Below are 18,553 nucleotides of genomic sequence, written 5' to 3' on the forward strand. Positions count from 1 at the left end.
ACGGGGATATGTCCTGCCCGCTCTGCGCCGCTGTTTTACTTGTTCCCCATGTCGCCACATTCTCACAAGCAGTTAAACTCCTGGCAGGCAATTTACTTGCAGATGTAAAAGGATAACAGGAGAATTACTCATTTACTCTAATCCCCTGAAGTCCCCTTCATTAAACTCCTCTCGGGCTTCGCTTTCTCTGGAATCTTAAAAAGATATTGAAGGGCTGCAGAGGTGCAGGAGAGCGATATAGAGCAGCGGGCGCCGCTGTCCTTGAATCCAAGGGAACGTATAGTTAATGAAGCGTATCCAGCGCCACATTCCAGTGTATAAAGAAACCGGCAGGAAATGACCAAAATACTTCATCTTCAGAAAGTCTACAAGTAATTTACCGCAATGCTGGATACAGCAACCCTACGAATTCACAGAATCACTATACATTACCCTGTACATGACTTGTCCTGTACTGATCCTGAGTTACCTGTATTATACCCCAGAGCTGCACTCACTATTCTGCTGGTGCAATCACTGTGTACATACATTACATTACTGATCCTGAGTTACATCCTGTATTATACCCCAGAGCTGCACTCACTATTCTGCTGGTGCAGTCACTGTGTACATACATTACATTACTGATCCTGACTTACATCTTGTTTTATACTCTAGAGCTGCACTCACTATTCTGCTGGTGCAGTCATTGTGTACATACATGACATTACTGATCCTGAGTTACACCCTGTATTATACTCCAGAGCTGCACTCACTATTCTGCTGGTGCAGTCACTGTGTACATACGTTACATTACTGATCCTGAGTTAAACCCTGTATTATACCCCAGAGCTGCACTCACTATTCTGCTGGTGCAGTCACTGTGTACATACATTACATTACTGATCCTGAGTTACATCCTGTATTATACTCCAGAGCTGCACTCACTATTCTGCTGGTGCAGTCACTGTGTACATACATTACATTACTGATCCTGAGTTACACCTTGTATTATACTCCAGAGCTGCACTCACTATTCTGCTTGTGCAGTCACTGTATACATACATTACATTACTGATCCTGAGTTACATCCTGTATTATACTCCAGAGCTGCACTCACTATTCTGCTGGTGCAGTCACTGTGTACATACATTACATTACTGATCCTGAGTTACACCTTGTATTATACTCCAGAGCTGCACTCACTATTCTGCTTGTACAGTCACTGTATACATACATTACATTACTGATCCTGAGTTACATCCTGTATTATACTCCAGAGCTGCACTCACTATTCTGCTGGTGCAGTCACTGTGTACATACATTACATTACTGATCCTGAGTTACATCCTGTATTATACCCCAGAGCTGCACTCCCTATTCTGCTGGTGCAGTCACTGTGTACATACATTACATTACTGATCCTGAGTTACATCCTGTATTATACCCCAGAGCTGCACTCACTATTCTGCTGGTGCAGTCACTGTGTACATATATTACATTACTTACCTTAGTTACATCCTGTATTATACCCCAGAGCTGCACTCACTATTCTGCTTGTGCAGTCACTGTATACATACATTACATTACTGATCCTGAGTTACATCCTGTATTATACTCCAGAGCTGCACTCACTATTCTGCTGGTGCAGTCACTGTGTACATACATTACATTACTGATTCTGAGTTACATCCTATATTATACTCCAGAGCTGCACTCACTATTCTGCTGGTGCAGTCACTGTGTACACACATTACATTACTGATCCTGAGTTACATCCTGTATTATACTCCGGAGCTGCACTCACTATTCTGCTGGTGCAGTCACTGTGTACATACATTACATTACTTATCCTGAGTTACACCCTGTAGTATACTCTAGAGCTGCACTCACTATTCTGCTGGTGCAGTCACTGTGTACATACATTACATTACTGATCCTGAGATACACCCTGTATTATACTCCAAAGCTGCACTTACTATTCTGCTGGTGCAGTCACTGTGTACATACATTACATTACTGATCCTGAGTTACATCCTGTATTATACCCCAGAGCTGCACTCACTATTCTGCTGGTGCAGTCACTGTGTACATATATTACATTACTTACCTTAGTTACATCCTGTATTATACCCCAGAGCTGCACTCACTATTCTGCTGGTGCAGTCACTATGTACATACATTACATTACTGATCCGGAGTTGCATCCTGTATTATACCCCAGAGCTGCACTCACTATTCAGCTGGTGCAGTCACTGTGTACATACATTACATTACTGATCCTGAGTTACATCCTGTATTATACTCCAGAGCTGCACTCACTAATCTGCTTGTGCAGTCACTGTGTACATACATTACATTACTGATCCTGAGTTACACCTTGTATTATACTCCAGAGCTGCACTCACTATTCTGCTTGTGCAGTCACTGTATACATACATTACATTACTGATCCTGAGTTACATCCTGTATTATACTCCAGAGCTGCACTCACTATTCTGCTGGTGCAGTCACTGTGTACATACATTACATTACTGATCCTGAGTTACATCCTGTATTATACCCCAGAGCTGCACTCCCTATTCTGCTGGTGCAGTCACTGTGTACATACATTACATTACTGATTCTGAGTTACATCCTATATTATACTCCAGAGCTGCACTCACTATTCTGCTGGTGCAGTCACTGTGTACACACATTACATTACTGATCCTGAGTTACATCCTGTATTATACCCCAGAGCTGCACTCACTATTCTGCTGGTGCAGTCACTGTGTACATACATTACTTTACTGATCCTGAGTTACACCCTGTATTATACTCCAGAGCTGCACTCACTATTCTGCTGGTGCAGTCACTGTGTACATACATTACATTACTGATCCTGAGTTACACCTTGTATTATACTCCAGAGCTGCACTCACTATTCTGCTTGTACAGTCACTGTATACATACATTACATTACTGATCCTGAGTTACATCCTGTATTATACTCCAGAGCTGCACTCACTATTCTGCTGGTGCAGTCACTGTGTGCATACATTACATTACTGATCCTGAGATACACCCTGTATTATACTCCAGAGCTGCACTCACTATTCTGCTGGTGCAGTTGCAGCGCCCCAGAGTCCTGGTCGTTGCAGTACTGTGGCTCCGCCACTATGGGGAGCCATGGTGCGTCCGATGGCACTGAAGGAGTTCATCTGATCAGGTATCACAGACACCAATACATTTCACAGCTGGGCCTCCGGGGGGAGCTAAGGGTTCTATTCATTAGGCCACTCCCCACCATAGTGGGTAAACTGGGGGTCAGGCAGGAAGTTAGAGGAGAAAGCTGACTGGATTGGACGAAGCAACACCTAGTGGCAGAGGGTGTTGTGGAGGAAGAGACAGTAGGGTCTCTGTCAGGGGTGGGATCCGGACAGAGGCTTGGCATTGAAAAGAACGTAACGGGTCCGCGCCAGCTCCGGGAAGCGGCGGGACCCAAGAAAGGACTAGAAGCGAGATAGATTGTGCTGAGTGAGAAACGAGATCAAGCAATAGGAGAATACCAGTAGGGGTCGTGCTGTAAGACCGGAGCAACATCCTACTGAGGCGCACTACCGGTGGCCGGAACGCCGAGGGAGTATTTCATTAGACAGCTTCAAGCAATACTCTAAACAGCGGCAGGACAGTCAGTCTCAGGCGGGCTGTCTCACCTAAATCACCTATGAAGTCTTGGGAGGCAATTGCGGGAGAGGGGCGTCTCTAGGGTCCCGGAAGAACTCCAGGCCTACCCGACAAACGGGTGCCGTTCTAACTGTAACATCAGGAAGGGACGGAAGATTAGCAGAATATCAGTTAATCGAGTTGTGAGGGAACACGAGAAACAGACACAACGGTTGTGGGGTACTTTCCGTAAGCATAGCAGGGAAGGACTACAACACATAGCGCTAAGAAGGAAGGCACCGATTTCCACCTGTGAAGTGAACTCTGGAGGTGCCATTGGACCGGCCGGACTTGCGCAGCCTGGTGAACCGTATTCTGGACTGAGGACTCAGAGATCTCCAGTAAAGAGGTAAAGAGACTGCAACCTGGTGTCCTCGTTATTTACCGCGACCTGCACCCCACAACTGCACCACCAACATCCACACCTATCACTCACTGTGCGCCCCACGGCAGGGTCACGGGCCGGGGCCTAGCCGCCGTGACAACCCCAGAAGCAGAGACTCAGAGGCCCGGTACCGGGTACCCCTCGGCCCTGCGGCAGTGGGGGCACTACACAGTCACTGTGTACATACATTACATTACTGATCATGAGTTACATTCTGTATTATACCACAGAGCTGCACTCACTATTCTGCTGGTGCAGTCTCTGTGTACATACATTACATTACTGATCCTGAGTTACATCCTGTATTATACCCCAGAGCTGCACTCACTATTCTGCTGGTGCAGTCACTGTGTACATACATTACATTACTGATCCTGAGTTACATCCTGTATTATACTCCAGAGCTGCACTCGCTATTCTGCTTGTGCAGTCACTGTGTACATACATTACATTACTGATACTGAGTTACACCCTGTATTATACTCCAGAGCTGCACTCACTATTCTGCTGGTGCAGTCACTGTGTACATACATTACATTACTGATCCTGAGTTACACCTTGTATTATACTCCAGAGCTGCACTCACTATTCTGCTTGTGCAGTCACTGTATACATACATTACATTACTGATCCTGAGTTACATCCTGTATTATACTCCAGAGCTGCACTCACTATTCTGCTGGTGCAGTCACTGTGTACATACATTACATTACTGATCCTGAGTTACATCCTGTATTATACCCCAGAGCTGCACTCACTATTCTGCTGGTGCAGTCACTGTGTACATACATTACATTACTGATCCTGAGTTACATCCTGTATTATACTCCGGAGCTGCACTCACTATTCTGCTGGTGCAGTCACTGTGTACATACATTACATTACTGATCCTGAGTTACACCCTGTATTATACTCCAGAGCTGCACTCACTATTCTGCTGGTGCAGTCACTGTGTACATACATTACATTACTGATCCTGAGTTACATCCTGTATTATACTCCAGAGCTGCACTCACTATTCTGCTGGTGCAGTCACTGTGTACATACATTACATTACTGATCCTGAGTTACACCCTGTATTATACTCCAGAGCTGCACTCACTATTCTGCTGGTGCAGTCACTGTGTACATACATTACATTACTGATCCTGAGTTACACCCTGTATTATACTCCAGAGCTGTACTCACTATTCTGCTGGTGCAGTCACTGTATACATACATTTCATTACTGATCCTGAGTTACATCCTGTATTATACTGCAGAGCTGCACTCACTATTCTGCTGGTGCAGTCACTGTGTACATATATTACATTACTGAATCTTAGTTACATCCTGTATTATACTCCAGAGCTGCACTCGCTATTCTGCTTGTGCAGTCACTGTGTACATACATTACATTACTGATCCTGAGTTACACCCTGTATTATACTCCAGAGCTGCACTCACTATTCTGCTGGTGCAGTCACTGTGTACATACATTACATTACTGATCCTGAGTTACACCTTGTATTATACTCCAGAGCTGCACTCACTATTCTGCTTGTGCAGTCACTGTATACATACATTACATTACTGATCCTGAGTTACATCCTGTATTATACTCCAGAGCTGCACTCACTATTCTGCTGGTGCAGTCACTGTGTACATACATTACATTACTGATCCTGAGTTACATCCTGTATTATACCACAGAGCTGCACTCACTTTTCTGCTGGTGCAGTCTCTGTGTACGTACATTACATTACTGATCCTGAGTTACATCCTGTATTATACCCCAGAGCTGCACTCACTATTCTGCTGGTGCTGTCACTGTGTACCTACATTACATTACTGATCCTGAGTTACATCCTGTATTATACCCCAGAGCTGCACTCACTATTCTGCTGGTGCAGTCACTGTGCACATACATTACTGATCATGAGTTACATACTGCACTTGATTCACACACAGGGAAGAGGAGATCACATTCCCGGAATGGAGAGGTGCAGGAACAAAAGAAAAACAACGCCGGATTCTGCAGAACAGCGTCATTTACAGCAGGTAATAAACTTCCATTTTTATGACATGTGACAAGTTCACCTTTAAGGGTTTATCTTTATAAAAAACCTGCTGATTGATGCTTGAGCAATCCGACACGTTATCGAAATGAATGGATGAACTTTTAACATTTGGAGGGATGAGGACGGGCAGAGGAAGAGCAGTACCCAACACACACAGACTTATCCTTAACCCCTTGGCGACATTACTCACCTTTAAGTCATAATCACAAGGAATTATATCTAAACAACGGAAATTACTTTTCATTCCAAACAATACACACCTTAGCTGCTGCAGAACCTCTTATCAAATAAGGCGCATCCTATTGGCTTTGTGCAGGTCTTTACAATCTCATTGCCGTATGGTATGTTAGGTTGGATATTGCGCTGTTTTTGACCCTTTATCTGCTCCTCCTGTTAGGCCTATACACTACACTATTCACATGGGGACCAGAGAGATCTTTTAGAGCGAAGGGGGTTAAATTAAAGTTTCAGCACGATCTGCGTCCTATTGTCTGTGTAGAGCGGCGCGGCGTGTCACTTTGAGTTACAGTTCTGACACAGATTCGTGGGCATAATACTGAGGGATATGATTGTTCATCTAGATAGACACAGGAATGAATGCAGATGACTGCCAGCCTGTAATTAGACATTCTGATATTAGGATGGCAGCTACGTTCAGTAAAGACAATGTTACTTTATGTTCGGATTTCAATCTATCTCCCAATTTAGGAGCACTTTATCATCCCCTCATAATGAATCTCCCTGACATGTCCTACTTTTACCCGTTATGACAACGTTGGTTTGGTGACTACCATGTCGTAACCTCAAAAGTGTAAAAAAATCTCTTTCCTCCCTCGTAAATGACCAACATATATATAGATGAATGTCCCTTTAAAATAAAGCAATTATGTCCTTGATTTGTCCTTTTCTTTCTAAATTCTTCCTGTAGTTTCGTCAGTTATACTTGGAGAAACGTGGATGACCATTCCTTCACTGCGACCAATCCAGCGTTCCCTGACATATTAGGGCATATGGATGTCATAGTCAGGTGGGTCACCACTCAGACCCTCTACTCCAGCACTGACTTTGGCCATGACTGACCTGATCTGTCCCATTAGTAGTCAGCTACGCTTTTCCTTGGCAAAGTCAGCCGTTTGGAAGGGGTCTCAAGAGTGGGACCTACAGTATCAAATTAATGGGGGATAGTCTTTGTAATTCAAAAGTGAGACCTGTGTAAGGTTGGTGTCACACACCTGGTGTGGAACTGAGCTTTGCTTCCCTCACCCTGGTCCCCTAAACTCTTTTGTGCTCCACGCTGGGCTTAGCAGATGGGCCGGTGCAATCCCATGTGATCATTTGCCTGGGTCTATATAAGGGTCACCAAGACACACTCCTGTGTCTTGGAATTAAGACTTTTAGTTTTCCTGTGCACAGTTCTCTGTCTATGGTCTAAAGGACATCTGCTGACTGCCAGCAGCTTCCAGTCCCTCAGTTACCTGTCTGCCTGCTGCTTCCAATACCACAGCTACCTATCTACCTGCGGCTTCCAGTCTCTCAGCTACCTGCAGCTTCTAGTCCCTCAACCACCTGTAACTTCTAGTCCCTCAACTACCTTTTTATCTGTGGCTTCCAATCCCTCAGCTACCTGTTTACCTGCAGCTTCCTGTCACTCAGCTACCTGTTTACTTGTGGCTTCCAGTCCTTCAGCTACCTGTGGCTTCCAGTATCTCATTTACCTGTCTGCGTGCTGCTTACAGTACCTTAGCTACCAGTATGCGGCTTCCAGTATCTCCGCTATGTCTGCCTGCAGCTTCCATCCCTCAGCTACCTATATGTGGCTTCCAGTACCTCAGCTACCTATATGCGGCTTCCAGTGCCACAGCTACCAGTCTGCCTGCGGTTTCCAGTACTTTAGCTACCTGTCTGCCTGCGTCTTTCATCCCTCAGCTACCTGTCTGCCTGTTGCTTCCAGTACTTCAGCTACCTGAGTCTTCCAGTACTTCCGTTAACTCTCTGCAGCTTCCAGTACCTCCGTTACCTGTCCGCAGCTTCCAGTACCTCAGTTATCTGTCGGCAGCATCCAGTACCTCTGCTTCCCATTTTACGCGTGCCTCTCCTGTCTGCTGCACTAACACCCGTGGCCTGTGTGTCCACCTGGACCATGGGCTTGGAGGATCCACCTCTCCAGGTGAGCCTAAATGCTGGGTTCTCATACACCAGTTGGGTTCAGCCAACTGATCACAAAGTTGTGCAACAATCCGGATGCTGCTTGCAACATTTTTTTCATCCTGCGCAAGAACTAATGCACCTGATGACTGGTAACGATCCCTGTTATGGACCTGGTGGTTAGGAGCACCCGAAATGACCTGATGGTTAAAATGGTAAACCTGGGACAAGCTCTGAGGAAGTGGTAACTCTACTGACCGCAATCCCTAATCCTATCACACACACTAGAAATAGCCGTGGAGCATACCTAACTCTCCCTAGACGCCTCTTCACAGCCTAAGAGCTAACTACCCCTAAAGATAGAAATAGCAGCCTACCTTGCCTCAGAGAAATTCCCCAAAGTAAAGGTAGCCCCCCACAAATATTGACTGTGAGTTAAGAGGGAAGAAACAAACACAGGAATGAAACAGATTTTAGCAAAGGAGGCCGAATCTTCACTACATAGACAGAGGATAGGAAAGGGAACTATGCGGTCAGTATTAAAAACTACAAAAACCATGCAGAGTGTGCAAAAAGACCTCCACACCGACTCACGGTGTGGAGGTGCAGCTCTGCACCCCCAGAGCTTCCAGGTAGCAAGGAAATATCATAATAGCAAGCTGGACTAGAAACATAGCATGTACTGAGAAATATATTCAAAAACCAATGAACAGCAAATGGACTAGCAAGGACTTAGCTTCTGCTGGAGTAGACAGGTCATCAGAGAAATCCAAGAGAGATCTGAACCAGTACTGAGACATTGACAGCTGGCATGAACTAACGACCTGGGCAGAGTTAAATAGGGAAGCCAGCAGCAGCAATAAACGAGGGCAGCTGAGAAAGCCAACCTCAAAGATCAGCAGTTCCACTCAAGCCACCAGAGGGTGTCCAAGGACAGAACTCACCAAAGTACCATTCACGACCACAGGAGGGAGCCCGAGAACGGAATTCACAACAGATCCCATAGAGTTCAGTTTCCATCTGTTGTTTCAGTTCCATGCCAAATAAATTGAAAACAAAGCAAAACTAGGCAAATTTGCCATTTGTAAATCTAGGAGAGCTGAGAGGTGAAACAATACTGGTAATAATCACCCACCTCTGCATCCGCTCTTTCCATATAACGTACTCAATTCCTATAATATTGACCCCTTATGACTCCTGGGGCTTATTATTAACTCCCGCCTCCCCTCTCATTCATTTCCAGAATTGGCTGCCACTTCCCAGTGCTGGTGTCAGTGACAAGCAGTCGGTGCAGCTATTAAAAGTAGAATTAGATTTTCTCTGCCTTGATGCCCAAAAATAAAAGTTTTATTAGTTCCTATAACTGATGGTGTAAAAACCAAAATGTAAAAATGCCTCCTACCATCTCCCGAGGTTTCCATCAGCTTCTAGAGTGAATTAATGGGGTCTTGAGATTGCCTTATCCGTGAGGTTGCCGTGCTAATGCGATTTGTTTGCCGGGCTCCTGGCTGCTAACGCCAGGTATTGTTATTGTGCAAGATCATTTTGAGAAATTCACAACACAACGAGCTCAGCGAGGCGGAGAACGGCTAATAAGGAATGGCGCGGCAGTACATAGTCGTACCGAACAGAAACATTTTATTACACGCTGATTAGTATTACTCATCTACAGTGGCGCTGTGTTCCTTCCTGCAATAAATAAGGCGTGTGACTCTTAGAGGCCATAATATTATACCAAAGAAGCTGAAAGGACTATTTGATAAAATGGCCACAAATGGGGGCAGTGGGATAAAATAGCCTTATAAATCCCCTGCCGCTTCAGTGCCTCAGCTCTGGTCGTCCCATCGATCTTAGCTAACTATCCAGCAGTCCGAGTGTCTCACTTCCTGTATATGACCGCTGCAGCCAAACACCGGCCCACAATGGTGCCTGTTCTACCATCGATTGGCTGAAGCAGAAACTAGCTAGTAGTCAAAATGTCAACAGGACCTCCTAAAGAACAAGGGACTGATCAGGTGAGAATAAAGCTTCTTGTTATTTTATGACGTGTTCAGCTTTATAGAAATCTTTTGGAAAATTCAGGGCCAAAACAAGAAATGTCTTTCTTCTGCATTGATCACAATGATCAGCTGTGCTGGAACCAATGAACAAGTGTTCAATTTCCCTACGCTGCCTCTACAGGAGAAATTAAGCATTACACCAATAAGTTCTTGGTGTAATGCACAGATATACTGGATCCTCCTCAATGAGACACATACTTTGGCTATTGGAAATCTGACATGTAGGATCCTTATCTTATAATAATAAATGGCATTACACCTGCAATACCATACACAACCTGTTTACAGTTGTGGTGCTGTTTATGGAAGAAAGCAAGTGATTTTTTTTTTCATATTATGCACAGATCCTCTACAATCCTTCAAAAAAAATAAATGTTGGGGTGTAATTAGCATTAGCTTAAGATGCATTCCCTAGCAGAAGCTCCCAAAATATTGGGCTCTGACCAATGAGAATGCAAAATTCAAGTACCATTATAGACTAGGAGTTCTAATTTTGCAACAGCTGAAAACCATAGGTAGAAAAACAAAGATGGAGGGCCAAAAAGTCTACACTCATCCCAAAAACCAGGCGTGGATCCCGTTCATAGGATCTGATTGGACTGGATTTTTTGGTACGATTGTATGTGTCTATCCAATTAGCGCTCTTGCGTTCCGAGCTGTGGAGAAACTACTAGAAGCAGAAGTTCACCCAAGTGTACAGGTGAGTAACAATACCTGGGCTTACTGCTAATTATAGTGTAAGAACTCTGTATTCTATCGCTACTCAATAATTATATTTCACAGTTATCAAAGATTGTATTAACTTTTTTCCGTAAACACTGAACGTTTGTTCTCTCTGTGCTGGAACACAGGAGGAACCTAAGAAATCAATGATGGGATGACGAGGTGGTTCAAATTACTTTTATATTCCAGGTCAATAGAAAGGCAAAGTACTATTTACTCACTGTACACATTATTTGCCTTGGTTTTATTCATCCATCTGTTCAACCAAAAGTAAGAATTGGAGCTCGAAAAATCAGCCAATTGTGTTGGGACAGGAAGTAGCCAACAGCGTCTATAGTCGACCATATTAACTCTCCTGAGGCTACATTAAGGTCACCTGGTCAACCAGAGACCAACCTCTTACTTTTCTAAATCACATTGACAGAAACTACTAACTCCAATAAACAGAAGCCAAAGCTACTTGTAGACAAAGTTGGGACAGTCCTAAGGGTATTCCTCGCTCCCTTCCCATACACATGTGCACTCAGTTTTGCCAAGCGTGGGATGGAATGAGTATGGAATGAGCTGAAGTCTCAATATTACTTAATTATGGCTTAACATAATGTTTGATACGTTAAGAAAATTAAGACAAGATCTCCCAAGGGATGATTCATAGTCTAGAAGAAACAATGGCTATCCCTTGGACTACAGAACTTACTTCTACAACATCTGTAGTGTTGTAATGGTCAATTCCTTGAAGTTAACAAAGGGTTTGGACACCTTTCGTGATCAATATATTACAGGTTATGAGTACTAGATTTTGGAGATGGGACGTTGATCTAGGGAACTGGTCAGATTGCCACATCTGGAGTCAAAAGGGAATTTTTTCCCTATTATAGGTCAAAAATATGGTTCGCATCTGCCTCATTGAGTTTTTGGTTTCCTCTGGAGGAAAATGTCAGGTTCTAGGGTAAACTTGATTGTCTTGGCCCTTCTTTTCAGCCCTAAAGCTATGAAACGTTAACAAAAACTTCTTCCTTTTTATGAATTTGTGTCCTCTAGGTCTAGAAGTATTCAAACATTGACTACTTGAAGATCTGTGATCTAATGTCAATCTTCTGTAAGTTGAAAGCTACAAAATAAACCATGAGGAAGATAATTTGAGAATTGTTCTTCGGTCTAGACTCCTTGTAAATCAACCATCCGGGAAGACTCCAAAGTTAACGAAACAAGTTGTAAAGTTTAGAACTTCTCCTCGGTAATAATAAGAACATGTCCTAAAGGTCATTGCGATGATCTTATATATACAGTTCATTCAATAGTCCCACATTACGTTCCGCTAGACGGGAACAGCTACAAACACAGGAGATTGCCATCTTGTTGATTTGACCTTTTTTCATTGTTGCTTATGCTAGGAATTGGACGCTGGAGAATATTCTTTTGCGCTCAAAAAGTCTCTTATGGCTTTGCACACTGTGTAGATGTTATAAATAAAAGCTCTGGGGGAAATGCAATTGTATGGAAGACACAAGGTAAAGAATCCCATATGAATTTATTTTCTAATAGTTCTCTCACAGAAGTATTAAAAAAATATATTCATTCAGAAATGGTAACAGGTCTCAAGTAGCTTCTCGATAGGATTAGATTTAGTAATAGTGCACCAAGTTGCACAGTTGAGACTGGGTGAGAAGACGAATGAAGGGGTCAAAGTTTATATAGCTGGTCAAATGGTTTATGACTAGTGATGAGCGAACGTGTTCACTCGAACCTGGTGTTCGATCGGACATTAGGGCGTTCGAAGGTGTTCGGTATTCGGCCGAACATCTCGCGGTACTCGAGTGAAATCTCGTTTTTGTTTTTCTCATTTTTGGCGGTTTTTCAAGGAGCCAATCATGTTAGGTGAGCCTTCTAAGCTACTAGCATGACGTAGGGACATGTACAAGACGAGAGCAGTGAGTGGCTGGCCAGATCAGGTGACCTGACCAGCCAATAGACTGCTTTCATTATGTTCGGCGCTTTCAGCCATTTGCAGTGTGAAAGAGCATAGGGACAGACGTGCTGGGGGGACTGGGAATTGATAGGGACTAGAGCAGGGACAAAGACCAGAATTAATCAGGCAGGCAGGGTGCAGAAATCAACAGCCCTTGTCAGGGCTAATCTACGTTTACTACTACTAGTCCTCTCTTGTATTTGCTGGCTAGCTGTGTGGCAGCTGGGACCAGGAGTGCAGCGGCCGCCATCTTAGCTGCGCACTCACTGTCTCAGTGCCAAGTCTCAATCTCAGTCTCCAAGTCAATCTTTATAGGCATTAGGCATTAGGCAGGGATCGTGTGTGCATTAGGCTGGGCTTTATAGTGCGGCGTCCGCCATTTTGGGCGAACGCCGCACTATTAGAATATCGGCTGCTGGATGTTCCTCAGACTCCATTTAGCCTCCAGCACACGCTGTCTGTAACCTCATTTGTGCTGCTGTCTGGGACTTGTAGTGCCTCAGACTCCAGCACACGCTGTAACCTCATTTGTGCTGCTGTCTGGGACTTGTAGTGCCTCAGACTCCAGCACACGCTGTAACCTCATTTGTGCTGCTGTCTGGGACTTGTAGTGCCTCAGACTCCGTAGAGTGGTACAGCACACGCTGTCACCTCATTTAATAATAATAATATTAATTAATAACAATAATTAATAAATTAAAAAAGGAAATATTTGCGGCCTAAAAATAAAACCGCATAAGATATAAAAATGCATTTTTGAGTGATACAGATATACCACACCTGGCCCAAAAATATTTGTTTAGCGTACACATAAGCGCAGTGTACAGAATACGCAATTCTGCCACATATATAGTATATATATATAGTATAGAATACCCTACATTCTAATCCAAGGTTTTGTGTGTCCAAAAAACCGCATTAGATAAAAATTGCATTTTTATAGCACGCCATATCTAATAGTTAAAGAAATAAAGGGTATTTGATGTGAAGAAATACCACAAATATAAACACAGTTTTATATCTGTTACTGGTACCCAAGTTTTGTGGTTCAAAAATACGCTCTGTATTTAGTGACTAGGCCTGTTGCCAGATTTGTGCACGCCATATCTAATAGTTAAAGAAATAAAGGGTATTTGATGTGAAGAAATACCACAAATATAAACACAGTTTTATATCTGTTACTGGTACCCAAGTTTTGTGGTTCAAAAATACGCTCTGTATTTAGTGACTAGGCCTGTTGCCAGATTTGTGCACGCCATATCTAATAGTTAAAGAAATAAAGGGTATTTGATGTGAAGAAATACCACAAATATAAACACAGTTTTATATCTGTTACTGGTACCCAAGTTTTGTGGTTCAAAAATACGCTCTGTATTTAGTGACTAGGCCTGTTGCCAGATTTGTGCACGCCATATCTAATAGTTAAAGAAATAAAGGGTATTTGATGTGAAGAAATACCACAAATATAAACACAGTTTTATATCTGTTACTGGTACCCAAGTTTTGTGGTCCAAAAATAAGCTCTGTATTTAGTGACTAGGCCTGTGGCCAGTTTTGTGCACGCCATATCTAATAGTTACATAAAGAAGGGGTATTTGATCTGAAGAAATACCACAAATATAAAACACAGTTTTATATCTGTTACTGATACACATCAGTTTGCTGTAAACCAAGGTTTGGTTGCATAAAATACGCTCTTTACCGAATAGTCCTTTTTGCAACACGCAATATATCCTCTGTTTGGACAAATAGAGTGTATTTCACCTTCATAACTAGCTTTTCTAGCATAACCTTTACAATGGTGAACCCCAGGGGTAAGGGACGAGGACGTGGTCGTGGGCGTCAAAGTGAGGTTGCAGGCAGAGGCCGTAGTCCTGGGCAGGGTGACACAGTACCTGCTTCTGATGGAGCACTGGAACGCCGCAGAGTACCCTTTTCTAGCTTCCTGTCCCAATTTACAGTGTCACGTGGCACACCCCTATTGGATCCCCAGCAGTGCGAACAGGTGATCAACTGGATAGCGGATAATGCATCCAGTAGTTTATCCACCGCCCAGTCTTCCACGCAGTCCACCAACGCTAGCCAAGGGAGTGGACCTCAGGATCTTTCAGCTCAACCTCCTCCCGCCCAGCCTGGCCCCTCCTTGGAAATTAGTGATTCAAATCCTGCATACTCCCAGGAACTGTTTTCCCAACCCTTCCTAGATTCACAAAGCACTGCTGAGCAGCAACCTGACCAGTGGGTCTGTCCCGATGCCCAAAATAGAGAGCTTTCCCAGTCTGTGGGTGATGAAAGTGGGGATTTACAAATAGTCTGTGGAGAGGTGTCTGAGGATGAGACACGGGTGTCAGACAGTGAGGTGCTTGTCAGTGCAGTAATTCCCAGGGGGGAGCAGGCTGATGAATGGGAGGAGGAGGAGCCGGTGGATGATGAGGTGACTGACCCCAGCTGGGTTGTTAGGCCTAGTCAAGAGAGTGCTTCGGAGGGGGAGGCAAGTGTAACATCAGAAAACGTTGCAAGAGGTAGACGTGCGACCAGAGGGAGAGGCAGGGCCAGAGTAATTTCATCAGACAGAGGTTCAACAAGTGAACCAGTTTGGTCGAGGCCTCGGTGTTCTAAAGTCTGGAGCTTCTTTAAAGAAAGTGAGGAGGACCGACGGACTGTGTTGTGCAACCTGTGCCACACCAAGCTCAGTAGGGGAGCCACCACTAGCAACCTAAGCACTACCAGCATGCGCAGGCATATGAGTGCTAAACACCCAACTCATTGGAATCAAGGCCATTCACCTCCTTCTGGTCGCACCGCTGCTCCTTCCCCTGTGTCACATGCTGGCTCTGCCAGTAACTCCCCAGCCCAGGAGCCCGGCACCAGCGACTCCCGCCATGCAACCACCCCTGCACCTTCACCATCCCCCCCACAATCCACCAATGTGTCCCAGCGCAGTGTTCAGCTGTCTTTGCATGAAACATTTGAGCGCAAGCGCAAATATGCCTCCACCCACCCACATGCACAGGCCTTAAATGTCCACGTCTCCAAACTCCTGAGTTTGGAGATGCTGCCCTACAGGCTGGTGGAGACGGAGGCATTCCGCAACCTGATGGCGGTGGCTGCCCCTCGCTACTCCGTCCCAAGCCGCCACTATTTTTCTCGATGTGCCGTCCCAGCACTACACCAGCACGTGTCTCAGAACATCAACCGTGCCCTGACCAACGCGGTTACAGAAAAGGTCCACTTAACCACGGACACGTGGACCAGTGCTGGGGGGCAGGGACACTATATCTCCCTGACGGCACATTGGATTAATTTGGTTGAGGCTGGGACAGAGTCTGAACCGGGGTCAGCTCATGTGTTGCCCACACCCAGGATTGCGGGGCCTACCTCGGTGACTGTTTCCCAGGATTACTATACTTCTCCCCCCTCCTCCTCCTCCTCCTCCTCCTCCTCCACAAACACCACTTGTAAATTTCCATCCGTGGACACGCCACCTTCAGTCGGCAGCTGCAGTCGCAGCAGGACCGCAGTGGGCAAGCGCCAGCAGGCGGTGCTAAAACTGCTGAGCTTAGGTGACAAGAGGCACACTGCCCAGGAGCTGTTACAGGGCATGACGGCTCAGACAGATCTTTGGCTGGCGCCGCTGAACCTGAAAGCAGGCATGGTCGTGTGTGACAACGGGCGTAATCTGGTGGCGGCTCTGCAACTGGGCAGACTCACACACGTTCCATGCCTTGCCCACGTGTTCAATCTGGTGGTTCAGCGGTTCCTCAAGACCTACCCCAATCTGTCAGATTTGCTCACCAAGGTGAGACGCATCTGTGCCCATTTCCGCAAATCCACCACTGATGCTGCCACCCTGAGGGCAGTGCAACGGCGCTTACAACTGCCAGCTCACCGACTGTTGTGCGACGTGCCAACGAGATGGAATTCCACCCTACACATGTTAAACAGGGTTTACCAGCAGCGCAGAGCCATTGTAGACTGTCAGATGACCACTTCCACCAGAACCGGTAGTCAAGTTAGTCAGCTTCCTCAAATCTACAATGAGGAGTGGACGTGGATGTCTGATATATGTAAGGTGTTAAGCCACTTTGACGAGTCAACACTGATGGTCAGCGGGGATGACGCCATAATCAGCGTCACCATCCCGCTGCTTTGTCTGCTGAAAAAATCATTGCTCAGCATGAAGTCTGAGGCGCATCGATTGTCACAGGAGATGGGGGAAGAAGAGTTGACTGAGAGCCAGAACACCAGCCAGTCTGTTTCTCAGAGTGTAACTGAGGAGGGGGAGGAGGAAGATGAGGATGAAGAGGAGGAGACTGTGGGCGAGACTGAAGACGGTACCCATTCCCTCTTCTCAGTTCAGCATGTTTGGGCTGAGGAGGAGGAGTTGGAGGAGGAGGAAATGGAGAGTCGGCCTGTTGCGGAGGGGGAATTCTTACGTGTTGGGACTCTGGCGCACATGGCTGACTTCATGTTAGGCTGCCTTTCCCGTGACCCTCGCGTGAGAAAAATATTTTCCACCAGCGATTACTGGGTGTTCACCCTCTTGGACCCCCGGTACAAGCACAACTTTTCCACTCTAATTCCTATAGAGGAAAGGAGTATGAGACTGCATCAATACCAACTGGCCCTGGTGCACAAGCTGAAAATAGCCTTCCCATCTGACACCGCTAGCGGCAGAGGACGTGGTTCTGAGGGCCAACAAGCGAGGGAGAGGAGGGGAGCAGGCAGCTTGTCAAGCGCTGGCAGAGGATCAATCTCCAAGGCCTTTGCCAGTTTTATGTCACCCATGCAAGAGTATGCCACCAATCCACAGTCTAGACAGAGTAGAGGCGAGATTTACAGAAAGATGGTGAAGGACTACCTAGGTGACCATACCAACGTCCTGCATGATCACTCTGCTCCATACAACTACTGGGTTTCAAAGCTGGACACGTGGCCAGAACTGGCACTGTACGCCTTGGAGGTGCTGGCTTGCCCTGCCGCTAGCGTGTTGTCAGAGCGGGTCTTCAGTGCAGCTGGTGGCATCATCACGATAAGCGTACACGCCTGTCAACTGACAGCGCTGACAGGCTGACGCTTATCAAGATGAATAAAGCATGGATTTCTACAGATTTCCACTCGCCACCGTGTTAAAGCAGCTCAAACTGAAGTCTGTCATGTCACCGTGCCACTCTCCGTGCTGACGCTGCTGACGCCTCCACATGCTGGGTCTTCGCTACCTCCAAACTATGTAATTGTGCCACTCTGTGGCCTCAATGTGTAAGGAATGATGCTGCTGCCGCCTCCTCAAGGGTCCGTCACCGTGCCACTCTCCGTGCTGACGCCTCCACATGCTGGGTCTTCGCTACCTCCAAACTATGTAATTGTGCCACTCTGTGGCCTCAATGTGTAAGGAATGATGCTGCTGCCGCCTCCTCAAGGGTCCGTCACTGTGCCGCTCTCCGGCCTGATGCTGCCTCCGCATGCCGTGCCCATAGCTGCCATGCTGTGTCAGGCTCAATTTCGGTGTGTTTCACCTGCTACC

The sequence above is a fragment of the Ranitomeya variabilis genome, chromosome 2, assembly GCF_051348905.1.
Source record: "Ranitomeya variabilis isolate aRanVar5 chromosome 2, aRanVar5.hap1, whole genome shotgun sequence".
Taxonomy (NCBI): domain Eukaryota; kingdom Metazoa; phylum Chordata; class Amphibia; order Anura; family Dendrobatidae; genus Ranitomeya; species Ranitomeya variabilis.